Source organism: Mya arenaria, chromosome 10 (assembly GCF_026914265.1).
Source record: "Mya arenaria isolate MELC-2E11 chromosome 10, ASM2691426v1".
Classification (NCBI taxonomy): domain Eukaryota; kingdom Metazoa; phylum Mollusca; class Bivalvia; order Myida; family Myidae; genus Mya; species Mya arenaria.
The window spans coordinates 11,692,505-11,701,352 of NC_069131.1; the positions used below are offsets into that span (position 1 = coordinate 11,692,505).

The 8,848-nt window shown below is 33.1% G+C and overlaps 1 long non-coding RNA gene across 1 annotated transcript; it reads right to left on the minus strand.

Moving 5' to 3' along the window:
- Positions 1-887: 887 nt before the first annotated feature.
- On the minus strand, positions 888-3,525 carry LOC128205157 (uncharacterized). The gene is made up of 2 exons (XR_008256184.1): positions 3,406-3,525; positions 888-2,975 (listed from the first exon to the last, which is right to left on the minus strand). It is a non-coding gene; the product is annotated as an uncharacterized LOC128205157 (long non-coding RNA).
- Between the last annotated feature and the right edge of the window lie 5,323 nt (positions 3,526-8,848).

Genomic DNA, 8,848 nt, shown 5'->3' on the forward strand with positions numbered 1-8,848 from the left:
TCGGCTTTATTCATAAGTCTGTGTAATGTCTCTTTAATAAAGAATGCATGTCTAAATCGGTAAAAACTAGTCTAAAATTATATATGTGGAAAGTGAATAGAAAGGTGGTGTCTTTAAATAAATAAAAATACACAACTGTCTCTAACTAGTTTTAAAGTACAACACTGAATCTGACCAGGTTTATAAATTTAGGTCGTGTACTATGCAAAAAAAAACCTGTTTGAAATTACCAGCCTTACAAGAAAATAATAAATAACCTGCAAAAGTAATAGTTATTGACACCTGCATAAAATTCATAATTGAATATGTATATTGTCAATTTCATTTTTTTAGCAAAACTGTTATTAACAGCATTTTGGAAGTACGTTGCTCATATCAGTGCAGATTCAAATGGGGTCTATTTTAAAATATAGCGTACTTTGAGGCAACTGTTCTGCAGATCAAATCAAATTAACAATTATAAGTATAATGTGAATAACCCAATTCAGACTATCAGAGAAAGAATGAAACACACCATCGGTGCTTAACAAATACCTGACAAAAGCATCAATTGATCCGATCATAAACTTTTATTACAATCTTTACAATATAAGAATCAACCCAAAAATAATACAAAACTGAAAATACCCTTGTTAATTTTATTTCAGCTTTAAAAAATGTTGAATGACTATTATTTAATATTCAAAACGGCGGATGACATGTAACGCAAAAAAAATCTGTTAAAGAACTAAGGAATTACAAATCAATGCTGGCTGCATATTATTTATATAATTATACGTATTTGAACATTTGAAATTGACCGTGCATTTTGTTGAGCCAATTGTCAGTTCTGTCATTTTATTTGCATTGTTATGTACGAGGGATGTCCGGAAAGGTTTAAGACTGTGTCTATATTTCAAAACCTTTATTAATATAAATCAACAAACAATATATAGCTGTGTATATAGACAGTCCACGAAAATTGTTCTGAAAATTGTTTACAATTAATAAATACTACACAGTCTGAATAATAGACGCCAAAAGTATGAAGTCAGCTGTACCACTGCGCAAATTATTGACGTCATCTAACTTTAAACAAGTTTGGAACGGTCAACAAAAGTAGACATATTTTTTTCAAAGATGACTGAAAAAAACTTAACATTGACGTCACGCACGGAGCAGTGCGCTGTGATAAAATATTGTGCTCGCAGCGGGATAACCTTAACAAATACTTATACGGTTCTAACACTGGATTAATCAAAGCCAACATGTTCAAGGGTTTTGGTATTTCGCTAGCCTGGACCTTTTTATGTCGGGCATGAAAATGTGTGCGATTTAAAGTGGAGCGCCAACCGTCAGTAGTGAGTGAAAGTGACATAAGTTCAGTGCAGGACATGTTACAAGAAGACCGGCGGAGGACAGTGATGGAAATTGGCGACCCTGTTGAGCTAAACAGGACAGAAGCAATCATAAGTCTGTACGTGCAGAAAGAGCGAATTTTGAAAAAACAAACTATATGAAGTGACGCAATGAGACTACGAAGTGCTCCGTGACTTGTAACCTATATTATTTGTTATGTTTGTTGCACACGTTTACCTCGTAGTATATTGTTGAAACATTTAGGATTTGTTTATAGCAGAAAAAACTGTCAGCTGATTAAATTTTAAATGCATCCTATGAGTTGTTTGTTTTTTTATGAATGCAGTCTCAAAAATTTCCGGACAACCCTCGTCTTTATAACCGATTGCGAATGAATGTATCATTATAATGCTGGAACACTACTGGGGGCTTAATCTACTCAATATGGTAATGACCTTAGATTTAAGTACTCAATGACCCGATACAGACATTACATGCAAAGGAATGAATCATGCAGGAGCTTGCTAGCCCTTATACGATAAAGTCATTTAAAGACAGCCATCTGCTTTAGATTGCCTTAGCAAGGTTTAAAACTATGTCTTCATATATTCTCATAATAAAAGTATCATTGTACAAACAAGGAGAAACAACTCAAAGACAATAGAATACAACAATTGAAAATAAAAATACAGCAATTAAAACACGCAAAGATTTGTTAAAGGCACTTTGATTACTAGATATACACATTTATATATTTGTTGTTGTTTTTCTATGAATTTTGTTCAACAAAATTGACATTGGTCATTTCAAAAATGTTATGCTCTAAAACTCGAATTTTGCACATACAAGTTTATTTTGTTCGCATGTACCGAACTATCATAAAGACAATGACAAACAAGGCACTTGAACGTCTTGCAGGCATAGAAGCATCAGATGTCGTGCCAGCCGAGCAATCGCAATAGTTGGAAACCGACCTAATAGCTCGTGTAGGAATATTGCTTGTCACGACTGCAAACGCTTTCATGTCGTTCCAAACAATCCGACTCATTTACAGCTTCTTTCTTGTTTTTTATGCCAGTTGCATCCGTGAAATATTCTGTAACATAGAATTCACTTTTCGATTGTAGTAGAATTTCTTTTTCCCCGCTGTATGTTGAATACTTGCGAATATTTGCCCCGCGTCGAGCATCAATAATCTGGAAAAATATTTTGTTTTTATTTAGAAAATTGTTTGACGCGCGTGCCTCCAATGATGTACTCCAGAAGTCATCAACTATAATTGTGGATCCCTTTTTGATATTGTTACAGAAACAAGACCTGTAAAGCAGATCCCATGTTTCAATGCCTATCATTTCCAATCCCTGATTTAGCAAGCTTTCTGTGTCTAGCCAAATGTTTTCACCAGTTTTTTCTCGAAGTTTTGTATTCAGTGCTCTAAAAAAACGGCCAACCGTTGGTGTTATCGTTGTATTCGTGGCACTCTTGTGTGTACACGTTGATCAGAGTTATTGCCATGCTCTTATTTTTGTCACCTTTATTTTGGTTTGCCATTAACGTAGCTGTGCTCCAACATATATTGTTTTCGTTGTTGAAATGTTTCCTTAACAAGGTTTTAACCTCATCAGCGTAGGAACTCCCTAAACAGAAACAAAGTTACGGTGTTTATTATAATACATTTATTAAGTTGAGCATATCGTAAAGAACTCGATAAGAGTTGGATTGTAAGATGAAGGTGTAAGAGGTTAATACAAAATACATCCACAACTCTATAGACCACAATGAATTGAACATACGAATTAAAACCGCAGACCAGCTTCTACACCAAATTCGATTTAATTTCATATTTTTCTGGTATTTTTTATATTCATTTAGTTATGACAGATTTTTTAAGTAATCAATAAACAATCAAAATCATTTGTTGAGATATTCCCGCATACAAAATAAATAAAACGTAAAAATTATCATATAAACGTAAGAGTGTTCAATTATTTACCGGCAAAAAGCAAACTGATAATATTTTGAAAAAATAAAAAAAATATTTATGAACACATATGTAGAAGAACTTACCTTTAGCAATGTTAACACTGCAAATAAAAATCCCAAACAACCGTAACAAAAATTTCACCTGCATGGTCGGTATTTGTACACGTTCTGATAATTGTCCTTGTTTTCAGGCGTATGTATTCCAATTATATGTTTTTATGAGTTTTACTGTTCAGTTCATAAATAAGAAGTTTTTGATATAATCGTTTATTTGTTCAATAAGACTTAAGTAGGTAAGGTAGGTAAGGGGATCCAGTTAAAAGGTGTTTGTTTATTATTTCGACGAATTTAATTTAATAGTACGCGTCTTTTTGTTTTTCTTTATGGCAGAACAATGAAACAATCAAAGGATTGCAAAGACAGTTTGTCTTCTTTTTTAACTTCGAATAAGCGAAAGAAGGTTGGTTCAACCAGTATTTATTGCAGAAAATATTGAACAAAGTAAATAAGCGTTTAAGCTTCAGAAATGCATAACATAATTACAAAATAAGGAGTGGTGAAATCCATATACAGTGAGTAAATCACAGAATTGAGAATTAACCATAATTGGTTTTACTAAGTCTCTCTTTTGAACAAAGAAAGTTGACAAAACGAAAAGTAGCAACACATTGCTCGAAATAATGACAAAGAGCGCAACACATATTTATTTGACTTATTTTCCTACTGTTACACAATAGTTGTCGTTATATCGAATATTATTTCAAAGAATGTTTATCGGAATTAGTACGATAGAAAAAAAATATTGTTCATTCGGTTATTGTCGTTTCAGATAATGGGTCAATTTACACTTGCTCATTCAATCGCATTACAATGAGTTTGTTATTGCTTACTAAGCTTTGTGCGCTACTATGGATGCATTATGGCTTGACCCCGCCATGACACCATCACGACGTTTTGCTACTGAGCTTGTTTCTGTAGATTTTCATATAAGTATTGAGATTTAGTGTTTTAGCATCTCAGACTTGAGTAAAGATAATGAAATGTAATGCTCATGAAAAACTACAGAAACAAGCTCAGTAGCAAAAAGTTTAAACATAAACACGGTTTAATGGAACTGGATAAACGCCAAAGACATAGAACACACAAACAAACAAAAATCACAAACAAGAAACGTGGAATTACAGCACAAAACTCCACAAACAGCACAGTGCATACATATTATATTTAACAACATATATCTCAACAATCCTAAATAAAGAAAAAAACGTAAAAGGTAAATATTATCAAAGTATGCATTAACTTGAGGAAACTTAATAATAAATTAAATAATAATAAATTTTATAGGTAAACCCCAAGTACTTCAATGATTAGAGATCCCAACCCTATCTGCAGACGGAGGAATACAATTCGAGCACCTAATGCAAAAACTTTTCAAAGATACGATGCAATCATTGTTTGAAACTATGCGCATCACACACAGTCTGACTTATAAAATCTAAGGCTTAAAACTGTGTGATCATAGAGTTTCATCATAAAAAGCATCAGTGTACTAAAACTTGGAACAAATAAAGAAAACATTATTAAAAATTAAAGCGACATATATTAGCTAATATTTCCTTCCAAATTATTACTTATGTAAAATATTTGAAGAAAATGATGTCACATGCCAAAGCATCTGTGTTTTGTGCGTTTTCACGTTTTCAGGATATCGTGCTGTGCACATTTCTACTGATATTAACGAAAGTTTTCATAAACGTAGGCTCTATAGTTCAACTTAATGTTGATACCATTAACTAGATCTCGCATTTTGAACAGAACAGTAATGGAAATGAATCACGTAAATAATTGAAACAAGGAAGTATAAACGATCAAGTTTATGAAACCTTTTAATGCTCTGATATTAAGTTTTATAGCGCTGATACGGCGACCTCATGGCAATCCCACTGCGCTCTTATCAGAACGCCGAGCGACGGTGTTTGTTTGGGGCATGCTTAAAGTGCGCGCGGTCGGCGTTCTATGCGAGCCATTTTCGGAAAAAAATAGTGAAATTCAAAAATAAAATGTAGATCGTTACAAACCAGTTGCCTAATTTGCAGTCAGTGCTTACTTTTTGGCTGCTTTAGGTAAATCCCCACTTCCAGCCACCCAACCGACTGTTTACACGCTTCAAAAGTGACTTAAACTTTCTGAACTCATACTATGAGTGCCATGGGAATCTTGTAAATAAATGACACAGATAATTATTGCTACTAAACTAATTTGCGATCTGCTGTGTTTAAATTGAAATTGAGTAATTGACATTGAAGAATTACCTGACTGATAAATAGAAGAGTCTGTTTATAGGTCAACTATTTTACTTTAATGCTGTGAAATGTACATAACCTGAGTTTGTTGTTTTGTGATACTATTTCAATTGCATACTCCATTGCCGTTTTAACAAATATCTCTTAAAATGCCTCGAAATAGAGCATTATTTCTTCCCAACTTTTGACAGATTGCCATACGTTGTGTGTTCTGACGGACGGCATTGTAATAAAAGGTTAATTTACTCACTCATAGTAGATAGCACAAACGCGTCTTCTTTCGGGAAGCGACAGTTGAATAAGTGAAACAACGCAAGTATAAATTACAATTTTAAAATATGTGGTGGCGGTCATTTTCTTTATCTACGAAAGTCTTTGGCCAGCTTTAACGCTGTTGTAGGAAGTTTCGTAGGTTAACGAAAAGCAGGTGCACGTTTCGTAAAATAATTTTAATAAAACAGCAACTATCTGTTTATGAGATATTGCACAAATAAGAAGAACGCAAATATATTGCAAAAAATACAATATAGGTGCATATAAAACCTTGAACAGGCATAGCATGAATACAGCAAAACTGGATTTCAACCCGTACATCTTATATCGTGAAAATATGTTTTTCAATGACACTTGTTCAGGTTGAATACTATACTAATTTTTAAAATCTTATTTAATTGCAGGAGCAAAGTAACAGCCAGTGAGTATGGGAAACCTAACATAGACTATGCGATTGAAAAAGATTTGGCTATATCTATGGTATACGACTTATCACTCATTATCTATGGTATATGACTTATCACTCAATGGTTTGGCTATATCTATGGTTTATGCCTGATTTGGGCTATATCTATGGTATATGACTTATCACTCAATGTAAAAGAGCACTGTTGTTTGAAATAACAGGTTGACACGTTTTCATATGAAGAACATTCTCTTAATTTAAAAATGTAATTAATATGTGTCTAAACTATTTCCTTGTTTCATTTAATTGTGAACGTCGAGATTTAAATATTCACTGCTGCCCTAAAGATGAGTCATTTATAGGATATAACTTTCTTGCTGTCAGTGTGATTTTTCTAGTTAAAAGACAAAACCTGCAAACAATACTAGTATACACCCATGTTCTGTGCACATGAGACAAACTGAAAATCTTTGCAAGTTTTATTGAAAGCATTTTTTAACGAAAATAAAATTTATTATATGCTGAATTTCAAGATGAATACGGTCCCATATCATATGTTATGGACAATGGATAGTCTTTAAAAAAAGTACACCTCGGGCTCTGAACAGCCGCTCAACTTATATCTATATAAAACTTTACTGACATCTCTCTCTCTCTCTCTCTCTCTCTCTCTCTCTCTCTCTCTCTCTCTCAATGCAATGGCATTTCCCATCGAAATCGCGTGCGTGTGTTCGATAATTCTGTCCTGTCATTGGGCGCAATAATACAAATGGGCGGAGCATGTATAGTATGGAACTATTATTTTCAATGAAATCGTTGTAAAATTATTGGCAACCTGTCAGCGTAGTTTTAAAATATTTAGCATGGAACTGAAACATTCAGCATGAGGTCAAATTGTTCAGCATAGGGCTAAAACATTCAGCATGGGGCTTAAACTTTAAGCATAAGGCTACCAGTTTCAGCTTAGGGATAAGACACCAAGCATTAAACTAAAACACTTAGCATGTAGCTACAACAATATTGGGCTTAAGATTAAGCATACAGCTGAAACAGTTTTGCTTCGGAATGGGGCTGAAAGTTTAAGCATGAGACTACAAGTTATAGCATGGGGTAGAACCATTCAGCAAGGAGCTGAAACATTCAGCATGGAATTAAAAACTAAAAGATTAAGCATAGGGCTGATACATTTAGCAAGGGTTAAAATATCCAGCATGGGACAGAACATTTTAGCATTGGGCTAACAGCTATAAAATATTATATTAATAATGCTAAACCATTTTCAATAGGGCTGCCGTTTAAGCATGGGCAATCATATTCAAAATGTAGCTGAACATTCAGGAGGGTGCTTAACATTTTAGCATGGGGAAATTTGATTAGCATTAGCTAAAACATTCAGAATGGGACAGACACATTTAGCATGGAAACGGAACTTTCAACAGGGGGCTAAAACATTCAGCATGGGGCTGACACATTAAACATGGGGATGAGACATACAGCATGGGGCTAAACCATAAATCATGGAGCTAAGGTAAAGTATTCGTGCAAAATTCAATCGTTTAGACTTATTCAGCTTTGGGCAGACGACAAACACTAACGTTGATTTTAACGTGTGCTGATTCATTTTAAATAGTCATTGCAAAGTTTGTTGAATATGACAAAATGAATATAGGGTATATGAAATGATGCGTTTTCAGTTTTCATATTAAGGTATTATAATATAAATGCAATGTTTATATGAAATATATATGATCAACATTTTTTTTTGTTACATGTACATATCAGTCGGTTGCCCAAGTGCTCAATACATATAAAAAATTAATAATTGAATTTGGTCTTTGTAATTATTTAGGATATAAGTAAATAAGAAGGGAATGTTAAAGGATTAACGTTACTCTAATAATTCAAAACGAGTTATTTTTCCTACTATTGGTTTTAAACAAAACCGAAATAAAACTTGCCCGTACTGGTGAGTATTGGTACACAATTCATACGCCTATCAGCTAATGTTGACAGTGTTAAACACACATCGAAAGGCGATTTACATGACCATTTCTTTTAATATCACTTTTTAATTATGTATTTATTAATTCATTATAGGTGTGGGTATGTGAGAAATACATCTGACTGTATAACGGCATCATTAAAGATTAAACTATGTCCAAGAGTAGTGACAAACTTAGTTTTTTACCATTTACCATTTATTTCAATAATGCGTTAAGGTACTTACATACCTTAATCATATATATAAAATTGTATTGGATTGCATCATCTCACATTCAATTGTTAATCGTTTTGAAAATATATATATGTGTCTGATATAGAAATTGATGAAAATTGTAAGAAAAGTATTATCATTGTGCATACCGGAAATGTTTTATTCTCTATATTATCGTTTGAAATATGTATTACTCATGGGCTTTAAGCTTATAGTGAATAAACTATCTATATATCTATCTATCTATACAAACAAAAATACGAACAATAATCATAAACATTTTCATCGAAGTAATGTATTAAAATGTGATCAATTCAAACACGAATACAG